At 44.0% G+C, this 19,467-nt stretch overlaps 1 pseudogene; it reads right to left on the bottom strand.

The window, feature by feature from the left end:
* Positions 1-7,272: 7,272 nt before the first annotated feature.
* LOC101140320 (small ribosomal subunit protein uS13-like) lies at positions 7,273-7,792 on the bottom strand (annotated as a pseudogene).
* Between the last annotated feature and the right edge of the window lie 11,675 nt (positions 7,793-19,467).

Below are 19,467 nucleotides of genomic sequence, written 5' to 3'. Positions count from 1 at the left end.
AATAGTCTCTGTAGAGGGTGATGGCTTCATTTTTATCCTCTCTGTAAGATGGTAATGCATTATGCACATACTATACTGGGTTAATATTTCTGCCATTAGTAACTTCTCATATATGAGAAAGTTAAACAATATCTATCTTAAAATAATGTTTTGTCTTATGTTGTACACTTTCAGAGTGTTTTAGAAAAATCCCTCTGTCCTCCCTAATGTTACATAATTTTTTTCTGCGTAAATTAGACTTTATTACTTTTTCCCTATCAGAAATCTTAATCTGAGGGCACTTTTTATGAATGATGGAGAAAATTTGGTGCCTTATCTGGAGAGATAGAGAGATATAACTATTGGCCATAGGAAAAAAAATTTAACGGTAGTCAGGGTTCCTTGGACTAGGTTTCATTTGTGTTTTAATACACTTCGCCATTAGATGGTAGCACAGTAATAGACATAACGATTTAGGGGTAGAGGCACGGTCTCGTCCCCCATTTTAAATAAGATCAGAAAGGTCTAAGTTGGTTTAATAGAACCATCAGATGGTCTTTGTCAACCCCAACACCGTAGATTTGAGTCTAGGACCTTAGTCCTAAGACTGTGGCAAGTCAGATTGGGGGTGAATGTTATAAACAGGAGCATTGGTTTCAGGTTGCCCTGTTACCTCCAGATCTGGGATAATTATCATTTAAGCCTAAGAATGCTTGGATGGGTTGGGGGTGTTGTTCTGAGACTCCTTAGCACAGCTTTTGGCTTCTCTTTTTCTCCCCTCCCCCCTCCCCTCCCCTCCTCTTTCTTTCTTTCTTTTTTTCTTTCTTTCTTTCTTTCTTTCTTTCTTTCTTTCTTTCTTTCTTTCTTTCCTTTCTTTCCTTTCTTTCTTTTCTTTCTTCTCTCTTTCTTCCTTTCTTTTCTTTCTTTTCTTTCTCCTCCTTCTCTCGCTCTCTGTTTCCTTCTTTCAACAGAGTCTTGCTCTGTCACTCAGGCTGGAGTGCAGTGGTGTGATCACAGCTTACTGCAGCCTCAAACTCCTGGGCTCAAGCGATCCTCCCACCTCAGCCTTGGAGTAGCTGGGACAATGGGCACACATCCTCACACCTGGCTAAGTTTTCGAAATTTGGATGTCGAAATATATAATTTATTATTACCTCATGACATAGCTATTGTTTATCCAACATTCAAATTAAATACATTTCTTTGAATTAGTATTGAATTTTCTCTTCCTTGTGTCTATACTTTCCTAAATTGATGTTTAAAAAACACGCAAGGGCAGTGTTTGGCAACTTCTCTCCCACATCATTTGTGACCTGGGAAAGGGAAAAATGGCTCTTCTCCAGTCTGTCGGTTTCAAGGGTCAGCTGCCCTTTGACATCAATGTCTTCCTGTCTTCTGCAGTGTCATAAGGTATCATTAACAGGAATTCTGTGTCCCAAGGGGACAAAAGAAAACCAGGTCAAGGGAACTTGCATGGAAGCTTAAACGTTTTTAAGAATGGCAAATTTGGCTTCATTTTTAACATAATTCAAAGACTCTCTAACAGTATTAGAAAGCTAATGGGGCTATACATGGCTGATAGAAATAGAAAAGAATCCAATTCGACCTAGTTTCCATAAAGATAATGAGTCCAAGAAGAAAACAAATCTGGAGAAATAGAGAAAACAGAGCGGATTTGATTTACAACAATTTTCCTGTTTTTGGAATTAAGGTGATGGAGTCTCAGTGGGGCTCCACGGGTCCTAGACTTGCCAGGGCAGTTCATTCCACCTCTGTGGGAGCCTGCATCCATGCCCCCAGCACAGTTAATGCTCCTTTAGGAACTTGGCACTGCCAATCCCTCATTCATTGGGCCATTGCTACAGGGTGTTTCACTGTTAACTCACAGGCTTCTCCCTCTTCCCCTACCCTCTCCGGGGACCATCATAACTGTCACAGTCAGAAACCAGCCCTCCACATCCCGAGTCTGGGGCTCTCACCAATCCTTCTAGTCTGGGTACATCCCCACTACTGCAGGGAGAGTTGCCAGCCAGATGAGCAAGGACCTAGACTGCCTATTGGGGGCAGCCCTGTCTCAGTGGGCCACTCTCTAGCCACCCAGCCTGTGTCCCCATTCTGAGGAACACAGACCCACTCATCTCCTTCACCTGTTAGAAAATTACTTTTACTGGCTGGTCACGGTGGCTCACGCCTATAATCCCAGCACTCTGGGAGGCCAAGGTGGGTGGATCTCCTGAGGTCAGGAGTTCGCGACCAGCCTGGCCAATATAGTGAAACCCCGTCTCTACTAAAAATAGAAAAATTAGCTGGGCGTGGTGGCGGGCACCTGTAATCCCAGCTACTTGGGAGGCTGAGGCAGGAGAATTGTTTGAACCTGGGATGCAGAGGTTGCAGTGAGCCAAGACTGTGCCACTGCACTCCAGCCTGGGCAACAAGAGCAAACTCCGTCTCAAAAAAAAAAATAAAGAAAATTACTTTTCCTGAGGCCAGGTGCGGTGGCCCATACCTATAATCCCAGCAGTTCAGGAGGCTGAAGCGGGCAGATCACCTGAGGTCAGGAGTTTGAGACCAGCCTGGCCAAAATGGTGAAACCCCATCTCTACTAAAAATATATTTTAAAAAAGAAAAAGAAAAAAGAAAATTACTTTTCCTAGAAAACAGGTGCTTCCTCCAGGCCCTGGGAAGTCTGTTGTCTTTTCCTTCAGCATGCTTTTGCTGACTACCCGTGGGGAAATTCCTAGGTGAAACGAAGTCTCCACCCATCCACCCTCTTTCTATCGTGGCTCTGACTGGGAACCTTATCTTCCAGCCATGCCATATGAAGGATCTGGATATAGAAATATATAGCAGTATGATTTACTACATTTATAACTGCATGCAGTGCTATGCTGGTAAATGTTAGTAACCAGAGTTGGCTGGGGAAGGGAGAGGAGAAAACTCTAACTTGTAGCATTTGCTTATTTCGATGTGTAAATACTCTGGGATCTGCATTTGGGGAACTCCTGTGAAAGCAGCCTTGGCAGAGGAGGTAGGTGGAGGAGAAAACAGAGCTGCATTTAGGAAAGAATTACACTTCCACAGAGAGCTGGGACCAACAGATGGAAGCCTCATGGCAGAGAGAGCAGGCTGGGAGACATTCTAAATTCAATCCAAGCCTGGGGAGCTGAGATGGACGGGACAATTCTAACAGGGAGAGCCTGGTAAGAACTGTGTCTCCTGAGCTCTGCTCTTTCCTACAGGATGGGCATGTGAAGTGCTGGAAAGCCTCTTCTTTAAATGAATATTAAAGTGTTAATATTCTGGATTCTTGGCCCAGACATTGAATTTCTTTTCTTTTCCTTTTTTTTTTTTTTTTTTTTTTTTTGACAGGTTCTTGCTCTGTCACCTCCACTGGCATGCAGTGGTGCAATCATGGGTCATTTGCAGCCTCGACCTCCTGGGCTTAAGTGATTCTCCCACCTCAGCCTCCCGAGTAGCTGGGACTACAGGTGCTCACCACCATGCCCAGTTAATATTTTGTATTTTTAATAGAGATAGGCTTTCGCCATGTTGCCCTGGCTGGTCTCAAGCTCCTGGGCTCAAGTGATCCTCCCACCTCAGCCTCCCAAAGTGCTGAGATTGCAGGCGTAAGCTACCACACCTAGCCCCTAATCTAGCCTTCCTTCCTTTCTTTTTTTTTTTCCTCTAGGCAAAGAACTTTATTAACCTTTGTTTCAAACTTTATTCCCAGGCTTCTTCGGCCTAATTAACTGTAAAGAATGAATTGTGTATAAGCACAAACTGAAAAGAGCTGCAGTGTCCAAGGGGCTTGGGCTTAAAAATATTAGAGATCTAGATTTTATCAGATTCATAAACAAAAAATTCTTGAAAAGCAGTCATAATATAAAATGGCAGCTCCCAGTAACTTCTTCAAGTTTTATCTTCAGAAGTTGACTCAATTCAGTTTGCCTCATTCTTGGAAGCCTCATCAAAATTCTCCACGATACCTGGAACTTCATCATCATCATCATCCTCTCCAGTAGCAAGTGGTGCTTTTCCATCCACAGATTGTTTGGGCAGAGCTTCAGCCAGTCTCCTTAAACTAGTCAGACTGACTGCAGCAAGCTGGTTTAAGACGCTGCGTAGCATTTCTGTCAGCTGCTTTGTCTCAGCATGGCCTGTAATGGTGAAAGTGTTCACTGCCAGAGATGCCTGAACTTCAGGGTTGTTAAAGTGGATCATTGTTCTTTGGAGTTTTTCCTGGTTCATGATTGTTTCTTTCATCTTGTCAGAGTGGATAAGGGGCCAAGCGGGGGACTAGGCTTGGTGCTCAGGGGGTCTTGTGTGGACCAGCTGAGACTAGGCGCACACACGTGGCGATGCAAGATGGCAGCTAAAGCCTTTCTTTTTTTCTCTCTCTCTGTCTCTCTCTCTCTCTCTGTCTCTCTCTCTCTCTCTCTGTCTCTCTCTCTCTCTCTCCTCTCTCCTCTCTCCTCTCTCTCTCTCTCTCTCCTCTCTCCTCTCTCCTCTCTCTCTTTCCCCCTCTCCTCTCTCTCTTTCCCCGCTCCCCCTCCCGTCCTCTCCCCTCCCCTTCACTTCCCTTTCCTTTTTCTCGCTTTGTTACCCAGGCTGGAGTGCACTGGCATGATCATAGCTCACTGCAACCTTGAACTCCTGGGCTCAAGCAATCCTCCCGCCTCAGGCATGCACCACCATGCCCTGCTGTTTTTAAACTTTTTTTTTAGAAAAGGGGTCTCACTTTGTTACCCAGGCTAGTCTTGAACTCCTGGTCTCTAGTGATCCTCTCTCCTCAGCCTCCCAAATCGCTGAGATTATAGGTGTGCTCCACCATGCCAGACTCAGACAATTGCTCGAATGAGACTGTATTTTGTGATTTAAAATGCCCATAGAATGATCTTATACCTTAGAGTGAGCAGAAAAATTCTGGAGTCCTCATAATTTTTATCTAATGTCAGGAAAGAGCTTTCCTCATGGAATAAATTTTGAAGGAGCAGTGGGTAACAAAAATAAAGTTGCTTTTTGATCACATCCCATGAGCAGGGCTGGTCCAACAAATGGATTTGGTGGTTAATTGTGAGCGTCAGGCCTCCTAAGACCAACCTAATCTGCAGGGTTCCTTGCTGTGGGCCCAGTGGGAGCAGAGCAATCTGGGAAGATTGGGTGAGCCCAACTCATTCTGTGGGAGGAGTTGCTTCAACAGACTTGGATTGAGGTAAAGGCTGAATTTAAAAATATATCTTTTAATAAGGTGATACATTTGCAGACAGAGTTATTGCCCATGTCGAAACTTTGTGGGACAGATTCCTACTCCTACTTGGTTTTTGTTGTCATTGTTGTTGTTTGGTTGCGTTTTGAGACAGGGTCTCACTCTGTTGCCCAGGCTGGAATGCAGTGGCACAGTTACTGCTCACTGCAGCCTTGACCACCCCAGGTTTAGGTGATCCTCCTGCCTCAGCCTCTTGAGTAGCTGGAACTATAGGCCTGCACCACCACACTCAGCTAGTTTTTGTATTTTTTGTAGAGACAGGGTTTTGCCATGTTGTCCAGGCTGGTCTTGAACTTCTGGACTCAAATGATCTGCTCATCTCAGCCTCCCAAAGTGCTGGATTATAGGTGTGAGCCACCATGCCCGACCCCCACTCCCATTTGTGATTTGTGCAGAATCTTCTGCCAGCCCCTCACATGACTCATGAAGGGTGAGAATTTTCCCCTAAAGTCTCCTCCAGAAGCCCACACTAGAATCTACCACACTAACCAAATTTCATCGTGTGATGTTTCACAAGAAATTAGAATGAGTTATATCCATGCTTGCAGGCAGACAGTGGGTCCAGTTTGGAGAATCTGACCCCAGTGACAAGTCCAGCTCCTCAGGGATTTTTTTTTTTTAATTTTTAATTTTTAGTTTTTTGTAGAGATGGGGTCTCACTATGTTGTCCAGGCTGATCTCAAACTCCTGGCATCAAATGATCCTCCCACCTTGGGCTCCCAAAGTGCTGGGATTACAGGCATGAGCCACCATGCCCAGCCCTCCTTAGGGATCTTGATAAAAGATATTAATGGAAAACTGGATTAAGATCTAACATACTTATATATTCTTCCAGGCTCCTTGAAGCTCCAGAAGTCTTTGATTCTGTGTCTTCTTGGCTGTAGCACAGTCTAAGAGTCAGAATTTTTGCCATTCTCCAGGCAGTGTAATGTTTGTACTCTGTGTGTGTGTGTGTGTGTGTGTGTGTGTGTGTGTTCTGTGAGCTGCCACGGCCACCGCTGCAGGCTGCAGCTGGTGTTGATGGTGCAGAAGCGCTGAGTCACTGGCTGTTTAGCGACCCTTACATCACGTTCCATTGTCCTTTCTTCCTTTCTAGGCTTTGAGAGCCCTTTCAGTGTTTTCATTTTGTTTTGTTTTTGCCCAGGGCCTCTCCCTGGTAGGAAATCAGGGTGTAAAAACTGAGAGGGTGCTGGGGCTCCCGAACAAAGCTATGCAGAAGGACAGTGGATCCCTGCAGGCTGCTGAGGACACCCAGCAACCCAGATTCACATGCTGGAAGCACATGAGGGCCCTGGGCCAGCCCCAGCGAGGCCCCGGAGCCCCAGGGTGGGCTCTGACTGACATTTTTCTGCAGCTCTCCCTGCTGTGCTGGTTTCAACTGGAGCTGATGAGTTTAACAATCTCTTTGTAAGTTCTGAATCCAACGTTCTTTGTGCCCATTTTAGCACAAGTGTAACAGGTGGTGCTAATTATCAGTGTGACATAAATTCTTGGAGAGGTAGCCTCTGGAGAGGGCTATACAGATTTTTTTAAATGACTATTTTGACCCAACGAGCTTGTCACTTTATTACAGTTGTTTTGTTATTAAAAAATACCTATTTATTATGGAAACATTGGGGAAAAAACAAAACATCATAAAGGATGAAGTAAAGGTTATTCGTATTCTACCACCCAGAGATGATCACATTTTGATATATAATCTTCTAATATTTTTTCTAAATATGGATTGATATGCACGTACATTTTACATAATTGGGCCCACATTGAGCATTTTATTTAAACTGAAAAATATGCTGTGAATATACCCTTACGTCATTGAGCCGTATTCTAGAAGTGCTGCAAATTAATGCAGTATGAGCAGAGAGATAAGATGCATCTTGGATTGTTTTATTTGCTATCAGTTCATTTCTATTTGTAGGATCTTTCTCTTGCCAGCATAGCCTCATTTACAAGTCCTGTCCCTTCCTTCCACCCCTGCAAGGGAGCTAAAGCATTTTCTCAGGTAATCATCCCACACTATCTCTGCATTTTTTTTTTTTTTTTTTTTTTTTTTGGTATATAAACTATTTATTAACAGACAAGGCCTACAGACTTATTCCTTCTTGGACACACCCATAGTACAGCCATGGCAGCCAGTGGTCTTGCTGTGCTGGCCTCAGACACGAAGGCCCCAGAGGTGGCGCAGCCCTCTATGGGCCTGAAACTTCTTCAGTCGCTCCAGGTCATCACAGAACTTGTTGTCCATTGGCTGGGATCTGGCTGTATTTTCCAAACTTTACATCCTTCTGTCTGTTCAAGAACCAGTCTGGGATCTTGTACTGGCATGGATCATGCATAATGGTGATCACACGTTCTGCCTCATCCTCAGTGAGTTCTCCTGCCCTCTTGGTGTGGTCAAAGTCTGCTTTCCTCAACACCGCATGAGCATATCTTCGACCCACAGCCTAAATGGCAGTGATGGCAAAGGCTTTTTTTCCGCCGCCCACCGATGCTGGTGTTGAGTACTCGCAAAATATGCTGGAACTCTTCAGGGATCACTAGAGACATGGTGGCCACAGAGGCGGCAGCATGTAGGCCTCCTGTGGAGGAGAATCTCTGCTTTTTTAAAAATGCTTTCTGGGAAGCCCTAGGACCAGCTAAGATCTATCTGGATCAGTAGTTCTCAATCTTGAGCTCACATCAGAATCTCCTGGAAGGCTTGTCAAAGGAGATTGCTGGGCTTCACCCCTGGAGTTTCAGTAGGGCTGGGGTGGTAGACAAGTCCCCAGGCAAATGTTACTCATGTTGGTTTTCTACTGAGAACCACTGATTTGGGGGAATGGATGAACAATTTGCTTCCTCCAAGCCCTCTCCCAGCGTTCCTTGGCTACTTGTCTTTTTCCCTTAGAGCATTTATTTTGTCTCTAAATTCTTTGCTTGTAACCACTCCCTATGCTGTCTTCTCGTGGTGTCACTCATGCAAACAAAGGACAGAAATATTTTCTTAATGGAGGGCTGGAATCCAAAGGGTTCAAGGAGCCCCCTAGTATCCGTGAGAGTAGAAGCCAGGGTGATTCGTCCTTCCCTGTCACTGCGGCACAGTCTCCTGAAGAGCTGGCTCAAAAGGAAATGCACAGATGCCCGGACTATTTGTTAAAGGAAATGACACATTATCCTCTTCCCAACATCTGGTCATTCCTGAAAGACAGTCAAGCCCCGATAATACTGTTGACTCACTAGAAGCCTGTGTCTTCTTTCCCGAGGGAGGTGGAGACGAACCAAGGAGGATAGAATCTATTTTTGTGTCGGCCCAAGGGGACGCCTTGGGGAGGGGACGAAGGGTCACCCACATTGCTGTTCTGTTCTGGGAGCCAGGAATGCATACTTCCTTCCTGTCCAGCCCTGAGCAACAGTCTCTTTCTTAAGTCTCAGATCTTCCACAGAGAGCTGGAAAGATTTTTAAATGCCATGGTGGGCTGGAATGGCTGGACACCAGCGTAGATGGACTGATGAAATGGGAAGAGGAGATTTGGCAGGACGCAGGGTGTTGAGGTTGCAGCAAAGGCAAGAGAGCTGTGTTGGGTTGAGTGACTGTCACACTGTGCAGTCAGGGCTCAGAGGGACCCTGGCTGCATCTGGCTGCCTCTTCATTAGGAAATGCATGTGTTTTTTTTTTCATCTCTAAGGCATCTTCTAGGGGCTAAACATGGAGAAAGAATAAGAGGGGTGTGAGTAGGGTGTCCAGTTAATTAACCTGGAGGACTTGCCCAGGTTGACTTTGCACAGGTAAGGAGAAGTAATACCCTGAAATCCACCTGGAGATCCAGGGGTACCCCCTCCAGCATCTCATCCAGTGGATTAAGTGAAGCTGAGTTCTGAGAGAAGGAAGTTTCGTTCTCATTAAACTAATAGAGGGCCTCCTGGACTAGGGAGGGGATGGGGAGAGGTGGGGAGAGGTGGGGAGAGGTGGGGAGAGGTGGGGAGGGCACCTCTGCCTTTGGATCTAAGGGCATTTCTTGTGCCAGGCCTTTGTTTTGTTCCAGCCAGGGCACTCTGGCGAAGGCATCCTGGGAATTTGGCCTGCAAGCAGAAAGGGCATTTCCTTGTGTGGGTTTCCTGTTTAGGTCTGCGTAGAAACCCAAAGGATCGCTTGGCCTCATAAATCCTCTAGACATTACTGGTGTAGATGCTCTGGCCGGATGCCATGGGAAAATCGCACAGAAATAGAAGAAGGGAGGAAAGCACATTTACTCCCAGGGTGCTGGGTGGGTTTCAGGCTCCCCGCCTTCAGATCTGTAAACAGAGGAGGTTGGGCTAGAGGGGATGATCATTCAGGTCCCCTCCAGCTTTGACAATCTCAGGTTCCATTTCCCTCTCAAGGGTCAGCGGGAGCTGGCACTGTGAAGCTCAGGCATGGGAGTCAGCTGAGCAGCTCACCAAACAGAAGCAGGAAGAAAATTTCAACCAAAAAATTAGAAAGTTGCCTTGGAATATCCTTTAGGCTCCTTCACAGAAAGAAGGTGCTTCTGAACTCTGGTATTTCCCAGACTTTCCTAGACGCTTAGCGTATCCCAAAAATGACAGCTACCAGGGTCAGGAGTATTGTGGAGTCTCGTGGATGGGTTTTGGCACAAAGCAAGTTTGCAGAGCCGGCGGTGAATAAGGTGTTTGTTAGGAGACATCACCCATTTCAGGTTTCTTTTTTTACTTCCAGTTTCCCTCAATTTCTGTATATGTCAAATTTCAGTTTGGCATTCACACTTGTTGGTTTAATGGAAGAGGCATGTTTTCATTCTTAATCTGTGGATGAATTCAGATTCTGCGCAGACTCCACTTGGAGATTGACCAGACTTTAGGTCAGTTGGGAAAGTCATGGGGCAAAAATGGGATTTCTTATGGAGATTTCCTGTGTCAACCCAAGCTTTGTTCCAGTAAGAACATGCTCATCATCTTCAATGATGCCTCTTGTGTTACCTTATTTTCTCATTTATCCTTATTTGCATCATTTAGAAAATGTGTTATATAGAACTGTCTTTTTTGGGAGGCAAATAATAAAATGATATTGAGTAACATTAAATTAATTGCTTGTAGTCAGACAATGCAGCGTTCTAGTAAATTAACTGGATATTTTACTTAAGCAGGGGTAGACCCACTTATGCAGCAATATTTCTCAAGACAAGATTGCCCCCTTAGAATTCAGCATGGCTCTATCCTCAGTTCTCTCGGGTGTGAATTGTGGCATTTGTCTATGAACCTCATACCCTCAAACATGTCCTTACAGATAAACACATCCACAAAGGAAAATCACTTCCAAGGTCCCATTCTGTTATTTCTTTTCCAAATTTTGCTTTTGCGTGTCTGAAATACATTCTTCTTTTCCTCCCACCAACTCTGAGCTGTTTCTTCAATAATGAAGTAGGTGGAAGAAGAAGGAACATGATAGGAAGTTCTAAGCTTTCTGGGTCAGTGCTCCTTAGAACACTAATCCTGAGAAATGTGCTTTAAAAGGGAGTCCTGTGGTCACACAGGGGTTGGGAAATGCATGTTTGCACTCTGCTGTGTTAAAAGCTCTGAAAATTCATGCAATAAAGAAACATGTTTGACTTTAGCTCAGCATTTCCCAAACTTATCTGATCAAGAAAACATCTTTTTATATTATGTGTATAGCAGATATTAACAAATGGAGGAATAAGTGTTCTATGTGACACTTTGAGAAATGTTTCCTGCTGAAAAATAGAGTTCACTGTCTTATATTTAGTACTGGGGATAAATATATGTATTTATGTTATAGTATATAATATGAATATTTATAATATATGTTATATATTATATGAATCTTTATATTATAGTATATAATATTATATAACATAAATATAAATATATTTATAGTGATAATAATATAAATATTATATATGATATTATATAAATGTTTATAATTTATATTTATATTCTAACATTAACATAATTATAATATATAATATAATTCTATATTATATTACATATAATTATATTATGTATTATATTATATAATATAAACATAATATGTATAATTATAATTTTATTTGTTTATTTATTTGTTCATTTATTTATTTATTTATTTTTTGAGATGGAGTCTCGCTCCATCACCCAGGCTGGAGTGCACTGGCAGGACCTCTGTTCACTGTAACCTCCACCTCTGGGGTTCAGGCAATCCTTCTGCCTCAGCCTCCTGAGTAGCTGGGACTACAGTTTCTTGCCACCACACCCAGCTAATTTTCTGTGTTTTTGGTAGAGATGGGATTTCACCATGCTGCCCAGGCTGGTCTCAGACTCCTGGCCTCAAGTGATCTGCCTGCCTCAGCCTCCCAAAATGCTGGGATTACAGGCGTGAGCAACCATGCCCAGCCTATAATTATAATTTATATTTACATATATAATTTATATTCATGTTTATATCTCAATATTTATATTATATATAAAGTGGAGGAATATATATAACATATGATAAACATTCCCATTACATTTTCATATATACATACTTTATATCTGATATGGTTTGGATCTGTGTCCCCACCCAAATCTCATGTTCAGTTGTAATTCCCCATATGGGAGGTGGACCTGGTGGGAAGTGTTTAAATCATGGGGGCAGATTTCTCATGAATGATTTAGTACCATCCCCTTGGTACTGTCCTTGCAATAGTGAGTGACTTCTTTATGAGATCTCGTCATTTAAAGGTGTGTAGCACCTCCCCCCTCTCTCTCTTGCTCCTGCTCTGGCCATGTGAAGTGCCTGCTTCCTCTTCACCTTCTGCCATGATTGTTAGTTTCCTGAAGCCTCTCCAGAACTCGAGCAGATGCCAACATCATGCTTCCTTTACAGCCTGCAGAACTGTGGCTAATTAAACCTTCTTTTCTTTATAAATTACTCAATCTCAGGTATTTCTTTATAGCAATGCCAGAACAGTCTAATACAATGTGTATATACTGTATGTGTGTGCATATCAATAATGTACTGGAAATGTTGCTGCTCTTTTCAGGATTTTCGGGATGAACATAGCTATGAAAAGATCTTTATAGAAAAAAACATTAGAAACACGTCATCATTTCAATTGTGTCTCTTGGTGTTTGGTAGATGACAGGTGAGTCTTTTTTTCTTTCTATTTTTTTTTCCCACAGATCTTCCACAATGAATATGAATTATTTCTATATTAGATGCAAGAAACAAAATAAATTTTAATTTTTAAAAAGAGTCCATGTACAAGGTTCCTTTTATTTGGTCTTCATGCAGAGAAGCCATCAGATGCATCTTCCCGCTTCCTAGTCATTTATCTGAGCTTGCTTGTGGTTCTATGGCACACATCTACTGAGGTCCTGCATGGCTGTTTCTGGAGCACACACAGCTTCTTCAGTTTTAAGAGAAAGTAAAGCAACTAGCACATAGTGGGAGGATCGGTAAGAGTGCAGGAAATGGCCTCATCAAGTCCACCAAACTCAGTTGTTCCTGGATTGTGTGTTCAAGAAGAAACAGATGGTCTATCAGACAGAATTCTTGGTTGCCACCAATGGAAATCTCAGTTGGAAAGTGGATTTATTGGAAATGTATCATATGGTTCAAAGAATCAGTGCAAGGCTGGAGAGCCAGGTGATGAAATTGGATAAAAATCTAGGGAGGCCTCATGACCTAGCACTGTGGGAGGCCAAGGCAGGAGCTCAGGAATGAAGACCAGCCTGGCAACATAGAGAGTCCTCATCAATTAAAAAAAAAAATTAAAAATTGGCCAGGCATGATGGCGTGTGCCTGTAGTCCCAGCTACTTAGGTGGCTGAGGCAGGAGGATCGTTTAAGCCCCAGGTCGAGGCTGTAGTGAGCCATGATCACACCACTGCACTCCAGCTTAGGTGACAAAGTGAGACTGTTTAAAAAAAAAAATCAAGGTGGCAAGGCACAAAGATAGTCTACTTGGCATGCTGCCATTGGTGTTGTCAATGCTGGGCACTTGTCATCATGCTGCTGGGCTCTGGCATCCCTGAACACTCATTGCTGCGCTGCTGGACACTCAACTCCAGCACAGCCACCGCCAAAACGTTCTGCCTCTCCGCAGGCTTCCTGTCCTACTGGGGCCGCTGATCAGCTGAACCCAGGGTAATATGCTGGTTCCCTAGCTGCTGCGCCAAAGACAGAAACTCTCTGCCCTCTTTGGCTTCTGAAGTAGGAAATGGAGTCTTGCCTCCCTTCTTTTGGATGCTTCTTTCCAAAGGGAAAGGATGTTTAAAGTCTGAGAAGCCAGAATGACCAATAAGCATAACATTTAGGGATTCTGTAAAGCTGCTGCCAGGATCTCGGAGGCGCAGGGGATAAAGCAGCCAACCACGCTCAGAAGTGGTCTCCTCTCCCAGAGCCACGTGCAGCATGGTTTTCTTTCTACCGGGAATCCTGAGATGGGAAAGGTTCTGCCAGATTTCTTGATCAGTTGGTTGAAAGTCTGCCCCTCGGAAGAACTGACCTCTCTGGATAAAAACTGCGCTAAATAACAAAATAAGAATGACCATTTTTTAAGGAACCTGGGGGCAGAGGAAGTATGCCTACCTGGCCGGAAGGGCTGGGGTTTCTCACTCACTCTGTCAGCCACACGGATTGTCTGATGGACCCTGACCAGGGGAAGTGAAGGGGAAACAGAGCACTTGATGGATTGTTTTTTCTCTGAAGGACTTTACAGTTTAGGGAAGCAGATTAAATAGATTGATATTATCTTAGAGAAGGGCCCTGTAAGTGCAGGGAATGAGAAAGGAGTGAAAAGTGTAAACACGGATTTTTTTATTGACTTCCTTATTCGGGAACATATCTTTCTGCTTGCAAATGTCCAAATGTTGGGGCTGAGTCCAGAGACTAAAAGATGAAATCCAAGGAGAGAGTCAGGGTGGCTGTTGGTGCTGTGGGATTCTTAGATGCCAGACACAGACCCTAATCTGGACTACGTAGGAGAAAACTTGTGGGGTTAACTACTTCAGAGTTTGGAGTCTTTCAGGTAGAACTGGAAATCAATGATTAAGAAATGTGAGGCCAGGCGCAGTGGCTCATGCCTGTAATCCTAGCACTTTGGGAGGCCAAGACGGGTGGATAACTTGAGGTCAGGAGTTCAAGACCAGCCTGGCCAATATGGTGAAACCCCATCTCTACTAAAAAATACAAAAAAAAATAGCCAGGCATGGTGGTGGATGCCTGTAATCCCAGCTACTTGGGAGGCTGAAACAGAAGAATTATTTGAACCCAGAGGTTTCACAGTGGAGGTTGCAGTGAACTGAGATCACGCCCCTGCATTCCAGCCTGGGCAACAGAGTAAGACTGCTTCTTAAACAAAAAAGAACAGTAGAACTAATATGGATCCGCTCACCTCAGAGTAAGTGAGGTATAATTTGAGAACCCCACAAAGTTGACCTTATGTAATCTTTATATTATTATCATATTCTACAGTGAGTTGCTTCTTGGTTGTCAGGACATCTGCACAGCTTTCATCATTGACTGGGGCCTTTTGAGGACTGTCTATACCATAGTCCCCCCTTATTGACGGTTTCACTTTCCACAGTTACAGTTACCTCTGGTCAACCGCAGTCCAAAAATATTAAATGGCAGGGCATGGTGCCTCACACCTATAATCCCAGCACTTTGAGAGGTAGAGGCAGGAGCATTGCTTGAGCTCAGGAGTTCAAGACCAGCCTAGGCAATATAGTGAGACCCCGTCTCTACAAATAAAAATTAAAAATAGCCAGTTGTGGTGGTGCATGCCTGTAGTCTCAGCTACTCAGGAGGCTGAGGCGAGAGAAACACTTGAGCCTGGGAGTTCAAGGCTGTAGTGATCCATGATCACACCACTGCACTCCAGCCTGGGCAACAGAGCAAGACCCTGTCTCAACAAACAAACAAATGAAAAACCCAAAAAGATTAAATGGAAAACTCTAGAAATGAACAATTCGTAAGTTTTAAATTTTGTGCTATTCTGAGTAGCATGATGAAATCTCAGGCTGTCCTACTCCATTCCTGCCCAGGATGCAAATCCTACCTTTTTATCTGCACAAAATCATTTAGCCATCTTGATTATCGATCAAAAAAACATAGTATATGTGAGGCTTGGTTCTATCTGTGGCTTCGGGCATCCATTGGCAGTCTTGGAATATATCCCTTTCAGATAAGTGGGGGACTACTGTATATTCTTAGAGAAAGGGTTTCCAAGCTTGGGTACTTAGATTCTTCAGTTGGACGAGGATCAGGAATATGCCTCCCAGAAATGCAACCAAGACAACAAACCAAGCACAAGTCTTTGGTAGAATGCATTGTAGAATGCATTCTTACACAGTGGATCGTATTCTTCCTGGGAACACATGCTAGAAAGAGAAGAGCAAATCTTTAGGAACATGAGAATGTACTACACCTTAGAGAGTGCAGCTATGTGCAAGTACTCAGTCACCTGGAACTGAATCTCAACTAGAACCAAATTTCACTGACATAGACAAAGTTAGTGATCAGTGTGCAAGAATATCTGAGTCATGATGAAGGAAGAAATGATTAAGGACTCAAAGGATCTCTTGAAATTGGAAGCCTATCCATTCCTAGGAAATTTGAGACAAACCACATGGTGTCTCTCCTGTAACCCCAGCATTTTTCCAGGGAAATCTTTGAAGGAAAAAGGTCACAAAAAGGTAGACTAAGGGAATAGAGTGAAGACAGAGAGGCATGGTGGGGGGGATATTCCATTTTTCTCTTCACCGCCTCTACGGTGGTAGATTGGAACAGGAGGTAGGAAGTAGATTGGAATTTCTAGTATCCAGTATAGGGATAGTGCATTTCACCTTTTGCTGTGTCCCAGGGTGAATAGACAGTGAAAGCGAAGCATAAGCCCTCACAAAAGAGCCTGATATAGCAAAACTGCTATAGGCCAGGGAGGTTGGAGGCAGACAGGGCTGGAGCTCTGTGCGACACTTGAGGTCTCAGGCCTGGGCCCAAGAGATGAGTCTGGACACAGAATAAACATCTTTGTTGTCAGTTATATTAAAACATGGTGTCTGGCTGGGCACAGTGCTGCACGCCTACAGTCCAAGCTACTTGGGAGGCTGAGGTGGGAGGATTGTTTGAGCCTGGGAGTTTGAATCTAGCCTAGGCAACAAAGCGAGACCCTGTCTTTAAAAAAAAAAAAAAAAAAAGATGGTGTCTGTAACTAGATGACTGTCTTTAATCCTAGCTCTACACCTCTTACTAGCAGTAGGACTTTGGAGAAATTACCTAACCTTTCTGTGCCTCTGTTTATCACTTGTAAAGGGCAATAAGGATATGACCTGCCTCATAAAGTTTTCATGAATATTAAATACATTAAATCATGTAAAGTGCTTAGCACATAATAACTGTAACCAAGTGACTGCTCAATAAGCATTAGGCTTCAGTGTTATTCCAGGTGGTTAGAATACGCCAGAACAAGGGTAACATTTTTCACCTACAAGGCTTGCGTGGGACATCCAGGTAAACTTTCATTCAGATTAAGGTCAGAAAATGCCACGGCCATTACTTTAATCTGACTGAAGTTGATGAAGCATCTCTGTGGTGGAAATATTTAACTTACATCTATAATATTAACAGATTGCTGGTGTTAAAGTCTTATTAGTGGCAAATGCTTTGTTTCACTGAAGCATTTCCTAAGCAGTGGTGCAACATGGTTGAAATGTGGCCATCCTGGGTCTTAGTTTTAAGAGCCTTGAGGCCGGGCACGGTGGCTGATGCTGGTAATCCCAGTGCTTTGGGAGGCTGAGGAGAGAGGATTGCTTGAGACAAGAAGTTTGAGGCTACACGGAGCCATGACCATGCCACTGTGCTCCAGCCTGGGTGACAAAGCGAGACCCTGTCTCCAAAAAAAAAAAAAAAAAAAAAGATCCTTGAAAACAGAGTCCTCAGAAATGAGGGGGACTGCAGCGTCTTGCAGCGTTTCTCACACAGGTTTGTCAGTCACTGGGATTTGGGGACAATTTGAGCATTTTAAAATGTATGTTTCAGGCCAGGTGTGGTGGCTCATGCCTACAAGTCCCAGCACTTTGGGAGGCTGAGGTGGGAGGATTCCTTGATCCCAGGAGTTTGACACCAGCCTGGGCAACACAGTGAGACCCTGTCTCTGCAAGAATTTGTTTTAAAAAATTAGCTGGGCATGGTGGTGTGCTCCCTGCAGTCCCAGCTACTCAGGAGGCTGAGCCCGGAGGATTGCTTGAGCCCAGGAGTTCAAGGCTGCAGTGAGCTATGATGGTGCCCCTGCACTCCAGTCTGGGTGACAGAGCAAAACCCTGTCTCATAAAAAATAAAGAAATAAGTAAGTAAAATTTATGTTTTTATAGGATAAAACTTAGTTCCTTAAATTAGTTTTTTTCTCAAACTGGAGCTTGTAGATTTTTTTTTTTTTTTCCTTTATGAGGTGCTGGTGCATTCCTGAAATTTGAGGAATGTTGATATAACAGAAAGGACATGGGCTTTGAAATCAGACAGATCCATAGTCAAATTCTGACTCTTCTCCCTGGGAGAACCTGGGCGAGTCACTCGGCCCCACTGAGCCTCGACTTTGTCATCTGGAAAATGGTGATAATAGCTACGCACAATCTTGCTATGAAGAGTGCATGCAAATGTAGGGGCTCAGCAAAAGTTACCTCCCATCCTCTCGCCCATGTTCTTCTCCCGTAAAGAAAGAGGAGAGGAGTTATTCTGCCTTCTTGAATGAAAGCAAAGAGAAACTCAACTGAGATATTCAACAGGTTTGTACTGGAGACTCAGTGATTCAGACAGAGATGTTGTGGTAGACTGAATAACGCCCCCTCAACTCCTAAAGATGTTTACCTCCTAATCACTGGAACCTGTGAAAGTTATATGGCAAGAAAAGAATGTTGCAGGTGTGATTAAATTATAGATCTTTCGACAGAGGGATTGCCAGTGAGCCCTAAATAAGAGAGAGGAAGAGGAAGATTCAACACAGGCAGAAGAGTAGAAGGCAACATGGCCAGGGACTCAGACACTGGAGTGATGTGGCCACAAGCCGAAGAAAGGAGCAGCCACCAGAAGCTCGGAGAAAAGGAAAAGAGCGAATTCTCCCCTAGAGCCTTGGGAGGGGCTCAGCCCTGCCGGCACCTTGATTTCAGCTCCGTGAAACTGACTTCAGGCTTCTGGCCCCCAGAACCATGAAAGAATATATTTGTTTTAGGTTTCCACATTTATGGCAATGTTTTACAGCAGCCATAGGAAACTAATACCGATGTTTGCTCATGACTGAAATAAATAATGTTAAGATGGGGTGGAAATGATTGTGCTCAGTGGCAGAAATTTAGGAACTCCTGAGCAAACATTTTAATTCTGTTGTCTAGTCCTTGGCTCCTAGGCCGACAGGTGTGAAGAAGAGAAAATCCTTTCTAATAATATAGAACTTTCACACTGTGGCTTGAAACCTTTAGTGGGCTGAGACTTGCATGTTGTTTGTTTGTTGGTTTGTTTGTTTTTTAAGTGAACTAGAATAGAATAAAAAGCCTGACACTCTGTGCTGTTGTCATCACAAACCAAGGGCTTGCCCACTCTTTCCTATGTGAAGCCGTTTCACATGGTCTTCCAGGCACTCTCCTTCCTCCTCTTACCACTCTTAGTTAGGTGGCCACTAACATGCTCCCATGGCACCTTGCGCTTTTGTTATTATGGTCCTCATCACCTTGTAATACATTATTGGCCATTCATTCAGTGAGTGTGCTTCTGGTCCTACTGTGTCTCAGGCACTTTACTGGGTGCTAGTCCTTTCCAAGTGTCTCCTCCTTGGACAGCTATTTCCCTAAGGAATAAGTTTTTATTGTTGTTGGGTTGTTTGTTTGTTTGTTTTCTGAGATGGGGTCTCGTTCTGTCACCCAGGCTGGAGTGCAGTGGCATGAACATGGCTTACTCCAGCCTTGACCTCCCGGGCTCAAGCAATCCTCCCACCTCAGCCCTGCTACCCAAGCAGCTGGGACGACAGGCGCACACCACCATGCCTGGCTAATTTTTTAATTTTTTATAGAGACAGGGTCTCCCTATGTTGCCCAGGCTGGTCTTGAACTCCTGGACTCAAGAGATCCTCTTGCCTTGGCCTCCCAAAGTGCTGGGATTACAGGAAAGAGCCACAGCACCTGGCCCAGGAATAATGTTTTAACATCTGTATCTCTAGTGCCCTAGGCAGTGCCTGGCATTCCAAAAGGTGCTTGAATGGTTATGAGTTGTGGTTTTAG

Source organism: Gorilla gorilla, chromosome 1 (genome assembly GCF_029281585.2).
Source record: "Gorilla gorilla gorilla isolate KB3781 chromosome 1, NHGRI_mGorGor1-v2.1_pri, whole genome shotgun sequence".
Lineage (NCBI taxonomy): Eukaryota > Metazoa > Chordata > Mammalia > Primates > Hominidae > Gorilla > Gorilla gorilla.
Note: the sequence above shows the minus strand (reverse complement) of the source record. Positions and strands in the feature narration are given on the sequence as shown.